This window comes from Dendrobates tinctorius, unplaced genomic scaffold (genome assembly GCF_039654945.1).
Source record: "Dendrobates tinctorius isolate UK_male_01 unplaced genomic scaffold, ASM3965494v1 ptg000097l, whole genome shotgun sequence".
Lineage (NCBI taxonomy): Eukaryota > Metazoa > Chordata > Amphibia > Anura > Dendrobatidae > Dendrobates > Dendrobates tinctorius.
Window position 1 is genome coordinate 15,562,448 of NW_027361765.1, and position 13,872 is coordinate 15,576,319.

General features: G+C 46.5%; 1 protein-coding gene across 2 annotated transcripts in view; it reads right to left on the minus strand.

Annotated features, from left to right (window-relative positions):
- The window catches only part of ENTREP2 (endosomal transmembrane epsin interactor 2), a 1,465,465-nt gene that overhangs the window by 1,357,820 nt on the left and 93,773 nt on the right, over positions 1-13,872 (minus strand). The window lies entirely within an intron of this gene.

Here is a 13,872-nt window from a genome sequence, read left to right on the forward strand (position 1 = left end):
CAGAAAACAACATTGTAGTCCTAAGCAGTATTGGTAGTCAAAAAAACGCTTATGGTGAAAATCTTACCATATAATGTAAGACTATTTAATCCTTTTGCACTAGGTGTTTGGATTTTGTCATATACTCTATATTGGTATAAACTCTACGTGAGTTATATATGTGAATTATGTCATCTTAATGTGTCAATTCCTATGGACGTCATTTAGATACTTCTTTATTTTATCCTTAATACCCTTCCCCTGTACCTCAGTCAATATTTTTCTGGGTGTGCACTACTTGTTTTTTATTGTATATTTTAACTTGTATGTTTTTCATACATTGGTTTGTTATTCTATTTGTTGTTACCTGATTGTAATAAAGTATACTGTATATACTCGTGTATAAGCCGAGATTTTCAGCCCATTTTTTTGGGCTGAAAGTCCCCCTCTCGGCTTATACATGAGTCATAAATCGGGGGGGGGTCGGCGGGGGAGTCAGAGATCATACTCACCCTCTGCAGCCCCCCTGCTTGCTCCATGTTCTCGGGGCTGCCATGCTCTTCCTGCCTCAGCGGTCACGTGGTACCACTCATTAAACTCATGAATATGCGCATATTTATTACTTTAATGAGCTGTACCACGTGACCGCTGAAGCAGGAAGAGCACAGCAGTGCCAAAAACATGGAACAAGCAGGGGGGCTGCAGAGACCTGCACCAGAGCCAGCAATGTTGATGAGCAGCGGGAGGTGAGTATACAGTTTTTTTTGTTTTGTTTTTTGTAATGGAGGCAGCGGCAGCAGCAGCAACATGATGGGGCCACTCACTGTCCTCATTATCTGGGGCCACTCACTGTGCAGCAAAACTGGGGCCACTCACTGTGCAGCATTATCCGGGGCCACTCACTGTCCTCATTATCTGGGGCCACTCACTGTGCAGCAAAACTGGGGCCACTCACTGTGCAGAATTATCTGGGGCCAATCACTGTCCTCATTATCTGGGGCCACTCACTGTGCAGCAAAACTGGGGCCACTCACTGTGCAGCATTATCTGGGGTCACACACTGTGCAGCATTATCTGGGGCCACTCACTGTGCAGCATTATCTGGGGCCACATACTGTGCAGCATTATCTGGGGCCACAACACACTGTGCAGCATTATCTGGGGCCACAACACACTGTGCAGCATTATCTGGGGCCACAACACACTGTGCAGCATTATCTGGGGCCACAACACACTGTGCAGCATTATCTGGGGCCACAACACACTGTGCAGCATTATCTGGGGCCACAACACACTGTGCAGCATTATCTGGGGCCACAACACACTGTGCAGCATTATCTGGGGCCACTCACTGTGCAGCATTATCTGGGGCCACAACACACTGTGCAGCATTATCTGGAGCCACACACTGTGCAGCATTATCTGGAGCCACACACTGTGCAGCATTATCTGGGGCCACTCACTGTGCAGCATTATCTGGGGCCAGTCACTGTGCAACAAAACTGGGCCCACTCACTGTACACCCTAGGCTTATATGCAAATCAATACGTTTTCCCAGTTTTTTGTGACAAAATTAGGGGGGGGGTCGGCTTATACACGAGTATATACGGTAATTTTGTTTCACTATTTCTAACCTATTGGGACTTTTATGCTCTCCTTTTTCTCTCGGCACACGTATCGTGCTCTGCGAGGATTCGCCGATCTCTGCGGTGGTTATGCAACATGCATGCTCCTGGGCAGAACGGAGCATGGCCATCTAAGGGGGAAGACCATCTGATGGGCATGGCGTCGCCAATACATGTGTTGAATGAGGCTGTGCCCTTTAGACAGGTTCTTCCCAAGGAGTATGTGTATTGCATACCTGACCGCCATTCCCGAAACATAGAACAGCGAATCCTTGCATGCACTGGGAGGATTCACAAGTCTGCAGTCACACAGAATGACTGTATACTTTTCATATTATACCAGACAACCCTTTTAAATATGTTTACAATTCAGAGTTTTATAAGCTACTTGAAACAAAAATAAGTATAGAATGATTTAATATAAACTGTATACATTTGTCTATATGTAAAGTATTGTAACGCTTCCTAGAGTGGACCCCCAGGATCGTGGTGCCTGAGCCCTCCTGAGCGAGCTGACCTAGGGAACCCACCCCCTATACAGGGAGCGTCAGGGGCAAGCCCAGGGGGTCTAATACCACGACAGCCGGTACCGAAGGGCAGCTCGTCGGAGACCGGAAAATGGATAATAGGACTACGGGATGACAGGGTGCGTTGGAGACTGGGAAAAGGGAAGGCGCAGATGGAAACACAGAACTCAATGGTGGAAGAGGGAAGTGCAGGAACGGGATCTGAGGACCAGGGACCATGGAGGCAGGGCAGGGTACAGAGACAGACGGGAATCCAGGGATCAGGACTCTGAAAGACAATAAGGACAAGACAGGGATGAAGCTACAACAGAGGGTAGCACTCAGAGGAGAATGAGGGAGCTCGAGTATGGGGCAGCCCCAGCACGAGACCTAGAGAAGGCACAAGTGTAGGCACTAACAATAATCAGGCACCTCCTCAAGCAGGAAGCAGCCTGATATACCCAGTGGCTGCTGCCATGTCAGGGCAGTGCTTCCAGGTCAAAACATCCCAGCAATATCAAGATGCCTGGAAGGCGCTCGGCCGCGACCTAAGCAGCCCAGCAAGCATGCACGAGCAGCAGGATTCCCAGCGCGGCAAAGGACCAGGAAGTGCTGGTGAGAAGTGGGTGAGGGACCCGCTCGTCATCAAGCTGAGAAGCAGAGGGAGCGAGGTAAGTATCACGGACGGCAGCTGTAACAGGTGTTGTGGTTAGGACATGGTTAATGTCCTGTTTCCTCAGGGTTAATTTTGCTGTCCTCCCTTTGGATCTGGGAGGGGTATTTATACTCACTCCAGACTAGGATTCCCTGTCAGCTATACTGTTATTCTGGCTGTGTGTCTGACCCCCCTAGTGTGCGTGTATACTGCATTGCTTGTTTGCTTCCCATGTATGACCTAGTCTGTTCCCTCACTCTGTTCTCTGTCTCATGTTTTGGTACTATTGTCTTCTCCTGTTCTGACCTCCTGGCTTGGCTATTGTTACTCCGTTACAGTTTGTCTCTATTGTACCATCTATTGCCCGTTCTGGTTTTCTGATCTATTGCTACATCCTGACTATCCATTCTATCTAACCCTTTGGTACTGTCATGCTATCTCATTCTTTGACCCCGAATTGATCTGGTTTACGTCTCTGCCTATGCCCCTTGGTAACTTGTCCCGTAGTTACCTTTCTAGGAGTTTTCCTTCAGCTCCTAGCTCTGTGGAGCTTAGGCCATGCCCCCAGCAGTCACATGCTTCAGGTCTTGTTAGTATGAAGCATGCATCTTCACCGCTGCTGCACCGCTCCACAGGTATCTTTTGTACTCAGCACACGCGCACTGGCTCAGTGAGCAAGTGCAGTGCGGTGTTCCTGACAACAGGTATACTGTGCATATTTAATTCTTCCAGAATGATCTATACTTCATGTGAAATAATAACTACTGGGTGGGAAAATCATTTTAAAAGTAACACAGTATGAAACAAGATGGTTAGAAAACACCAGCAGTGGTGGACATGAATTATGTCCTGATGAACAGTCCAGGTTCTCCTGCTATGCACCAATTACAAAAGCAAAAGGAGAAAGTTCACCACCATCTTTAAAAGACTAAAAGCTATTGATGGCTCATCATGTGACATCACATATGTGCTTGATGATTTTGTGTACCTAATATGTGGTGTAAATGATGGGTCAAATTTACACTATTTGAAAATGCTGTTTAACCCCCTATTTTTGTTTAGAACCGTATAATTCTTTGGGACTACCTACTTCTATATCAGGCAGGATATGTCTCCCAAGCATCTAATATGACAGTCCCACTACTACAGGGTATGACAATATTGTGCCATTAATTATTTAACTCAGATTTCTTGAGATTTCTTCTTACATTAGGTATGTGTGTGGATAGGGTAAGTGATGTGCTGATTAGAAATGACTTGTCTTTACCTGAAGACACTGCAGCTGTTGAGCATTACCTTGTGGCTGCTAATGCAGACAGAATGTAAAGATGTTCTGTCAGTGATTTCTGTCAGTGATATCCTGGCAATTCTAAACTGGCTATCATGGACAGGTTTGACACAAGCCACTTTGCTTACCCTGGCTTTCACCCTTTAACCACTGTACAGGAATCTTGACTTAAACAAGGGCCCATGGACTGGGGGCTATGGAATAACCTGCCATTCCATGGTGCAGGCTAGCAAAAGTGGTCAGAACCAAGAGGGCAGGAAACGTACAAAATCAGAATTTGTAATAATAGTTTAGAAACACAAGCCAAGGTGAAAACAAGGAACAATCATACATGGAGCTAAACAGACAGGACTGAACCAGAGAAGAACAAGACTATAAATTGACAGAGTCCAGCAGTAAGCTGGAAGCTTAAGTAGGGTGTGGTGCTTTCCAATTGGCTGGAGAAGGGAGCTGATAACTCCAGATGGACACACACCCATACTGCCAGACAGGCCAGCCACTCTAATCTAAATGACTGGACGGAAGCTGCACCGTCCAGATCTTCTGGTTCCATCACCAGCACTGCCCACAGAATGAATACGGTGGGGCCAGGCTACAGAAGAAAAAGTCTCAGGAACAGGTCCTGGTGGAGATGTGACACAGATCTCTACTGTACATGTCATTCTTATGGCACAGATTTGGACCACTAATGAAACACACAAAATCACTTTGACTTGGTAGCTTACACCGTAGAAGAAAAAGCTTATAAAGTACTGTTTTAAAAGCATGTGCAGTAATTACCTTATGATCAATAGTCTTTACTTATAACCAGTTTTACTTGTATGATGTTTTATGAGGTATACTGTAACTACTGAAAAGCCTCATGGAGGAGTACAATAAATATCAAATATGCTTATGACAATCTGTATAGCTTGCAATAATTTATTACTTAGCGTAACATAAATATATCAAATCACTTCCATCGTATAATATGACTATGATAATTCATGCAGAAACATTGCTGGTGGGGCGCATACAGAATTATTTTCCACGTATGTTCTATAATTACGCTGGTTTCCCTCATTTGGGAGTCTGTTTCCTGAGACTGATCACCACCAATGTGACCATAATAAACACTAATTGATGTCAAAAACTGAACGGATTCTGGGCTGTAGTAGCAGACAAACTGAACATTTCCTCCATAATTTTAGCCAAGTGAATCGCTTTTTCAGTATCAGACATGTACTGTTTGTAATACTTATTTGTATTAATTTCCTCCAAGTTGCTTTTATTTTTATCAAAAGCAAGAATATTTTTTTTCGCATTTTATTTTGCAAACTGTTTAAACGGTTCTTTAGGTTAAATACAAATGATTGATTTTATTCTTGTGTCATTTTAATGCACTTCATTCTAATTCAACCACAATGAAATGATTATACCCCACAGGAATGCAACCAGCACTAGAGAATCAGTGGAAACATAATATCAGCAGCTATTTCACTCTTTGGCGAATCACAAACTGTAATATGTTAACATATTCATCAGCTCCACAAAATAAAGCAGGTGATTTTGACTTAAGGCCCCTTTACATTTAGCAATGCACCAGCGATCCCGACAACGATACGACCCGGTCAGGATCGCTGGTGCATCGCTAAATGGTCGCTAGTGAGCTGCCACACAAGCAGATCTCACAGCGACGTAGCGACGTAGCAGCGGTCATTACTTACCTTTCAGATGCGGCAATCCTGACGTCCTCCTGCCCGCGTCCACGTGTCGCTCGTCTGCGCCAGCAGGAAGCCCAGCAGGAAGCGCCCGACGAGAAATGGAGCTGCACGATCTCGCGCGATTAGCGACAGACAGCGGGGGAGCCTGTCGGAGGTAAGTATCACACATAGCGATATCGCTGCTGCGTCACAAAATCGGTGACGATATAGCGATATCGCTAGCGATATCGCTATGTGTAAAGGCCCCTTTAGCCAAGGCAATCTTATACATGTGCTATAACTTTTTATATTTTTTAAGGAATAAGCTCATGCAGATGGGGCTATTAGGTGTAGCTTCTGAAGTGGTAGGTTATAGTGCCATACTATACCTCCATATGACTCAGATTTTTCCTTTTACATTAGCAAAAAGCTATGCCATGCCATATTGGAAGCTGTATTCCAGTAGTATTTTTCCAAAAACCGTTGCAATTAGTGGAGACATTGTACATTGTACATGATATGGTACATTATGACAGCACCATTTCGTAGCACACAGACTGCTTATACAGTAGCATGTAAAAGTTTGGGCAACCCTGGTCAAAATTACTGTTATTGTGAACAGTTAAGTAAGTGGAAGATGAAATGCTCTCTAAAAGGCCTAAAGTTAAAATGACATTTTCTTGGTATTTTGTACAAAAAAATATCATTTTTACATTTTAAAAATTAGAAAAAGGGAAAATGACAATTCTCCGGCAGAAAAAGGGAAAATGGGCAGATGCAAAAGTTTTGCCATCCTGCATTGTTAGTACCTAGTAGCACCTTCTTTTGAAAGTATTACAGCTTGTAAACTTTTTTTTATAGCCAAACAAGAGTCTTTCAATTCTTGTTTGAGGGATTTTCATCTATTCTTCCTTGGAAAATTCTTCCAGTTCTGTGAGATTCCTGGATCGTCTTGGATGCACCACTGTTTTGAGGTCTAGCCACAAATTGTCAATCATCTTCAGATCAGGGGACTATCAGGGCTATAGTAAAAGCTTCAGCTTGTATCTTTTGAGGTTTTAAGGTTGGACTTCAGAAAGGCAGATTTTAATGGACTCAGAAAGAGGGTAGGAAAGGTCCAATGACTGGATATTCTAAAGGACAGAAATGTTCAAGAAGGATGAGAGATTTTTCTAAATGAAATTCTCACTGCCCAATTGGTAAGAATCCCGAAAAGAAGGAAGCTTTGGAAGCATTTAAAGAGACCAGGATGGATGAACACAGAACTTAATCACTTGTTAAAAAAGAAAAATAAACATACATATTAAATGGAAAACTTGGGGCATATCTAAAGAAGAATATAATGCTGTTTGCAGGGAATGCAGGAGTTAGAAGAGTTATAGCTAGTAATTGTAACAACCCTGCTGGCATCACTGCATGGCATCCCATTCCCCGCACACCAACTTACTTTCTGCTTCAAGCCATGCTGTGAATTCTGTCTGTTGCCAGCCCTGAGTTCCATGTGCTATGCCTCTTGTTTTCCTGCTTGCTCTCCATGTTTCCTGACTGTGTGTATAGGGGGGGCGGTGCCTGAACTCTCTGGTTCTTATGCAGTCAGGGTGCACCTGTGTAATATGTCCCTTACCAATCACCTAGAGCCCTTGACTATTTAGTTTCGCCACACCCACTGACCTTTGCCTGATCAATGTCTAAACTCAGTTAGCGCCTTGCTGCTGAGCTAGCCAGGCCCTGTCCTATGTCTTGCCTTCTCTGAAGGCTCTTATTGCGTATTCCTGTGTCTTGGCACCTTGCCTAGTACTTCTCTGTCCACCTGCCAGGAGGCAGAATATCCTGGTCCTTGTGTCTTTGTCCCTGTGTCTCTGTCTGAACTCAGTCTTACCTCTGTCTGTCTGTCTGTCTCCTTGTCTGTGGTTCCTTCGCTGCTGTGTCTTTCCTTGTGTCCTCCCTATCAGAGGCTCTGCTCCTTTGCAGCTCTGCCCGCACGACTCCCTAGCCGCTCTGTCTGCCCGGCTCCCTAGCCGCTCTGTCTGCCCGGCTCCCTAGCCGCTCTGTCTGCCCGGCTCCCTAGCCGCTCTGTCTGCCCGGCTCCCTAGCCGCTCTGTCTGCCCGGCTCCCTAGCCGCTCTGTCTGCCCGGCTCCCTAGCCGCTCTGTCTGCCCGGCTCCCTAGCCGCTCTGTCTGCCCGGCTCCCTAGCCGCTCTGTCTGCCCGGCTCCCTAGCCGCTCTGTCTGCCCGGCTCCCTAGCCGCTCTGTCTGCCCGGCTCCCTAGCCGCTCTGTCTGCCCGGCTCCCTAGCCGCTCTGTCTGCCCGGCTCCCTAGCCGCTCTGTCTGCCCGGCTCCCTAGCCGCTCTGTCTGCCCGGCTCCCTAGCCGCTCTGTCTGCCCGGCTCCCTAGCCGCTCTATCTGCCCGGCTCCCTAGCCGCTCTATCTGCCCGGCTCCCTAGCCGCTCTGTCTGCTCGGCTCCCTAGCCGCTCTGTCTGCCCGGCTCCCTAGCCGCTCTGTCTGCCCGGCTCCCTAGCCGCTCTGTCTGCCCGGCTCCCTAGCCGCTCTGCCTGCACGGCTCCCTAGCCGCTCTGCCTGCACGGCTCCCTAGCCGCTCTGCCTGCATGGCTCCATTGCCGTTATGCCTGCCCGGCTCCCTTGCAGTCCAGCCTACTCCGCACCTCCTGTGTGAACAGGTCCAAACCTGTTCCTTCATATTCCACTCCTTCCTGCCTATATCCATACCTGCACCTCCTGTGTGAACAGGTCCAAACCTGTTCCTTCATATTCCACTCCTTCCTGCCTTTATCCATACCTGCACCTCCTGTGTGAACAGGTCCAAACCTGTCTTTCATATTCCACTCCTGCTTGCCCAGTGTCTCCAAGCCGTGCCCGCTTGCCCAGTGTCTCCAAGCCGTGCCCAGTGTCTCCAAGCCATGCCCAGTGTATCCAAGCCGTGCCCAGTGTCTCCAAGCCGTGCCCGCTTGCCCAGTGTCTCCAAGCCGTGCCCGCTTGCCCAGTGTCTCCAAGCCGTGCCCGCTTGCCCAGTGTCTCCAAGCCGTGCCCGCTTGCCAAGTGTCTCCAAGCCGTGCCCGCTTGCCAAGTGTCTCCAAGTCGTGCCCACTTGCCCAGTGTCTCCAAGCCACGCCTGCTTGCCCAGTGTCTCAGCCATGCCTGTCATGTCTACCTGCCTGCCAGTCTATAGCACCAGTCCAAGTGACTTGTCCCCGAGTGGGATCAGCAGCCACAGCCAGACACCACCCTGGAGTGGCACCCGACAGCTACCTGTCGCACAAGCCTGACCTCACCATCAGAGGCTCCAGTGAAGACTGAGGTAGCTGTCGTAGTCACGCCCCTTCCAGGGTAGTCTGGTTTGTGGCACAGTGGGGCCGCAAACCCCCGGCTCGCACCATTCAACCAAGGCGCGAGCATGACAGTAATAAAGTGAGGCTTGCAAGGGAGACCAAAAGCAGTAAAAGGGATTTTGGGGGTATGTCAAAACCAGAAGAAAAGTCAAAGATGCTATAGGATTTTTACAGGATGAAAAGGGTGAAGTGATCAAAAATGATGTTTAGAAGGCCAAACTTTTACATTTCTATTTTGCATCTGTGTTCTCTAAGAAAGCAATTGTAACATCAACTGGTTTTCATGGTGCCATCAAAGTAGTAAAAGAATCCACACTATCTAAAAACAGAGAGAGGGTGAGGGAACACTTAGCTAAAGGTACTGTCACACTAAGCGATGTACCAGCGATCCCGACCAGCGATATGACGCGGTCAGGATCGCTGGTACATCGCTAAGTGGTCGCTAGTGAGCTGCCACATAGGCAGATCTCACTAGCGACATCGCTGGGGACGGGGATCGCTACTTACCTGTCACACCAGGCGATCCTGCGTCCTCCCGCCCGGCTCCACGCGTCGCTCGTCCTCACAGCAGGAAGCGCCACAGGAAGCTGATGACGAGAAACAGTCCTGAACGTTCTCGCGCGATCAGCGATAAGCAGCGGGGGAGCCGGTCGCTGGTAAGTATCAGACACAGAGATATCGCTAGCAATATCGCTATAACGTCACTAGTTATAGCGATATTGCTAGCGATATCTCTTAGTGTGACATGCCCTTAAGTTAAATGAATTTAAATCTCCTGGTCCAGATCAATTACATCCTAGGGTACTGATAGAGTTAGCAGAGGAATTATTAGGCTGTGTGCACACGCTGCGGATTTTGCTGCGGTTCCGCAGCGGTTTTGGCCGCTGCGGACCCGCAGCAGTTTCTGCTGCGGTGTACAGTACAATGATTCCCTATGGGAATCAAAAACCGCAGTGCAGACGGTGCGGAATTTTCTGCGCGGATTATCTGCGGTTTTCAATCCGCAGAAAGAATTGACATGTCAATTCTTTCTGCGGATTCTCCTGCGGTTTGCCATCTCCTCCATTGAGGAGATGAAAAACCGCAGGGCAAAACCGCAGAGCAATCCGCAGGTAAAACCGCAGGTCTTTTGACCTGCGGTTTCACCTGCGGATTGTACAAAATCCGCGCGGATGAATCCGCACCTTTTCCGCAGCGTGTGCACACAGCCTTAAACAGCATGTATGTAAGTACTTGGATAAGAATACAGAGCTAGCATGGGTTTTTAGCAAATAAGTTAAGCTAGATTAATATATTTTCTTTCTATAATGGAATCACTGACTGGGTTGATCAGTGAAGTGTGGCAGATACAGTATATCTCGACTTCAGAAAAGCATTTAATAAAGTATTTCATACTATCCTTATTGAAAACATGACCAAGTATGGGATTGACAAGGCTAGGTGGATTCATAACTGGCTTAGTGATCGTACTCAAAGATTTTTGCATATCCAATTGGAAGAGTGTTTCAAGTGGGGTACCACAAGGCTCTGTCCTGGCCCCAGTGTTATTCAACAGTTTTATAAAAGATCTAGAAAAGGGAACTGAATGTAAACTGATCAAATTTGTAGACAATGCAATGTGTTAATGTGTTAATGTGTGAATAATGTGTTAACGTGTATTTTACACATGTGTTGTATATGTGTGCCTAATGTGAACGCTCATGATAATGTGTGTTTTAATCACCGTAAGTTGGTCATTATGAAGAGGGGTCAAAACACAAGTCCTGCATGAGGCTCTTTGCTATCAGTGTACGCTTCTGAATTATACTGTATATATACTGTATATACAAAAGGCACCTAAAGAAGTCAAAGAAATTGAATTCAGTGAATCACTAAATGGAATAAAATTGGTTACAAGCTCTCGGTTTGCATATTTTAGATGTACCTCTTCCATTCTATTTGGAACATATATAAAGGCATGTTAGGTTCAGCCAATTTTCCAGATACTCTTTTAATAGTGGCGCAGATTATTTCATTCTGGAGAGCAAGGAGGCACAAAAAGACTGAAATAGTAATGTAAAATACACAAACTACAATACTGAAAATCTGATTTTGGTCATCTAGATCAGCCAAGCAGTAGATATGTAGAATAAATTAAGAAATTAAGAGCTAAGTACCGGTAATTGCTAAAATGCGGTATTTATTAAGTATTTACATAAAACATTTAATAGTTGTAAAAATTCTTGCTCAGCACCTTAGGGAACCTTGTAACCACAAGTAAACCTAATCTACTGTATGTGTAACACACAGGTGCTTGTACGCAGTGACAGAGGCGCAGAGCAGGGGTTAAATATTATTTAATTGTTCAACAACAGCAATGAACTCCTCGCAGGGAGATAACAGGGGAAAAGGGATGCAGAATAAACTGTATAACGGTTATTTAACTAGACAGTCTTTTGTTATCAGGTTCAACTTATCATAGCTCCGCTGTCCGTCACTCTCTGGAGGTCTGACAGGTGATGCGATACTGGCGGAGACCGATGCAGAGTGTTCAGGCGTCCCCGCCCAACACACGGTTTCGCTTCTGGCGGCAGCGGGTGGTCACCATTTTTGCCAGCTGAGCCCCTAGTCCATTTAACTCCAGAGGCATCAGCAGAAGCTCTCAGCAAGATATAACTTGACACATGTCTCTCTGTACAGCCGCCGTCACCTGAATGACCGCACCACAATGCTCTGCTCGGTGCGCGTCTCTCTGTGTGCCAGCTGATACCTTGACATCTGCACTGCAATGCTCAGCCTGGCTTGCGTCTCCCTGTACACCCACTGATACTGGTGAGTCTCTACCGCACCCGCTCTGGATCTGCGTGCTGCGGCCTCTCTCTGTCCTTGCTCCAGCAGTCCGCACCTGCTCAGTGCTCTGGCGGGAAGCCCCCTTCAGTTCCCGCGCAACTCCTTTTAACCCACTCCTCCTGGCTATGCCCCTTTCACCCAAGTTATGGGCCCGCTCTGTCTTCAAGTTCATTCCCTCCAACAACAGAAGGTTCGGCCCCAGCAGTTCTGGACCCGACACTTCAGCAGCACTTGCAGCTCAGTCCTCTTATCTACATATGTCTTCTAAATTGCTATTGAATTTATCCCTGTATCAAGCTGTCAACCATCAATACATTCACATTTAATTCTCAAGAATGAATCGGGGGATTCAGATTCCCATTTTAATTACTGGTTTATTTGTTGGAGTCCCAATGGTGAGGGCCCTAGGAATCAGACAGTAATCAACTACCCAGCTGGACATCCCTGTAACTAGTGGAATTACACACCTAGTCTACTTTATAACTACTATGTGGTGAACCAAAGAATCTGATCCCTGTTTGTAAAAATACCCATGCTGCTCATGTAGATACTCTGTGGACTTTGTTATGTTGTAATAAAACATTAACCCAAAGCCTCAATAGTTAATATGAATTACTGAGGGACAATTAAAAATGACAATGCCAAACTTTCTAGTCTTTGTCAGACATGGTCAAGATACAAGTTGGGAAAGTCTACAGAAATGCAGGACAAAAGGAGAGTCAGTGTTTAGGGAATAATCCAGTAATGCCCAAATATCTGGAAACAAAGTTAGAAGGTTGAGAGTTGACAGAGGTTGTGGTACTGTCTCACTTGTGAGAGCAGAGAGACAATTATACCTGCTGGACAGAATGCACACCCATTAGTCTATCTTAGCGGAATCACAGGCCTCAGCCAGACCTATCCCTGGCTTGTCTGCATTTATTTACTAAAGAAAATGTAGCTGGAACCGATCAAGGCAGAAATGTGACAGTCTCATTGCTTCAAGAAACGCATAAGCCCCAATTCAATAAGACTGGCATTGTTCACACTGGTCTTGATGCGGGAGCATGCTTGAGTAAGAAGCACCTGATTTATTAAGAGATGCGTGTCTCTTAATGAATCAGGAACTTCTACAATTTTGCATGCATCTCATCACAGGGAGTAAGTGTAATGCCTGCTGCGGTGCAGTAGCACACAACCTCCACCAGGGGGTGCAAGTGAAGGAAAATAGGTACACTCACAGAGAAAACCACAGAGCAGCAAGCAGGAGCCACTAGGTGGCAGAAGAGTAGTCAGAAAAGCCGGGTCAGCAACAGAGAGAGAACGAAGTACCCAAGGTCACAGCAATACACATGGTCAGAAACAAGCCTAAGACGTCAGAGCCGGTTGGGAGCAGGAAAGCCCAAGATGGAAGACAATCAAACGGGTCAGGGGGCAAGCCGAGTCAAATACCAAGAGGTCACAAAACAGAGAGCGAGTACACCGGCGAGCGAAATCACAGGGGAAAACAGGAAAGGCACCTAGGTAAATGGGCAGAGGACAAATCAGGGTATAACGGGGTCAGCTGCTCAAGCCAGAGACTGGAACTTTAACTGACCCTGCTTGCAGGTAACAGTGGACTGAAATAGACAGATACCAAATCAAGGCAGGGAAGATTAACCCCCACATGACCATCCCAGGGAGAGAATAATCAGAAACAAACCCCGAACTGACAGTAAGATTTCTAGTGTAAAATACACCACAATTCGTCATGAATTTGAATTTCCCCGTTCCACCCCAGCTCTGCTCATTTATTTTGGCGGAACTGGGCAAAACGAAGCATTGTGCAAAAATGTTATGACTTTTCAAAGAGATTTATGCTACATCAGGGTCCCCCAACTACAGTCCTCAAGGCCCACCAACGGGTCATGTTTTCAGGATTTCACCTGTACAATACGAGGGAAATCCTGAAAACATGACCTGTTGGTGGGCCTTGAGGACTG